This window comes from Wasmannia auropunctata, unplaced genomic scaffold (assembly GCF_000956235.1).
Source record: "Wasmannia auropunctata unplaced genomic scaffold, wasmannia.A_1.0 LD309736.1, whole genome shotgun sequence".
NCBI classification, from domain to species: Eukaryota; Metazoa; Arthropoda; class Insecta; order Hymenoptera; family Formicidae; genus Wasmannia; species Wasmannia auropunctata.
In genome coordinates this window covers 1-443 of record NW_012053154.1, presented here as the reverse complement: position 1 = coordinate 443, position 443 = coordinate 1, and the positions used below count along the sequence as shown (strand labels likewise).

Genomic DNA, 443 nt, shown 5'->3' with positions numbered 1-443 from the left:
TAAGCGACTATAAATGTGTATGCAACAAACCTAAGGCTGCTCAATCTTTAATGTTAGCTGGTGACCAACGATAAGTCACGAACCCCTTCTCTCTTTCTTCGCGCTCGCTTATCGTTTCTTCTCCTTCTCGTATATCTTCATAAGTTTTAATGTCGCCTTCAAATTTTAATGCCTTAACAGAGTGATCCTTTCTCGTTTTTAACAAACCAAGCACTAACCTTTATACACAAGACGTAACTCTTTTAATTCTATGTACCACAAGTAAGATAGCGTAGGATAGCAAAAATAAGCAGATAAAAATAATCAGTGATCACTGATCCGTTTTGTTATCATACTATGCTATCTTATTTTTGCTATCTTACGTATATAAATACTCGAACCTGTATTTTTTTAAATTCAGGTATAGGGGGAGTTTCCATTGTGCCGGACGCTTAAGGTTTTTC

At 35.9% G+C, this 443-nt stretch overlaps 1 long non-coding RNA gene across 1 annotated transcript; it reads right to left on the bottom strand.

The window, feature by feature from the left end:
* Positions 1-103: 103 nt before the first annotated feature.
* LOC105461076 lies at positions 104-443 on the bottom strand. The gene is made up of 2 exons (XR_975901.1): positions 381-443; positions 104-218 (listed from the first exon to the last, which is right to left on the bottom strand). It is a non-coding gene; the product is annotated as an uncharacterized LOC105461076 (long non-coding RNA).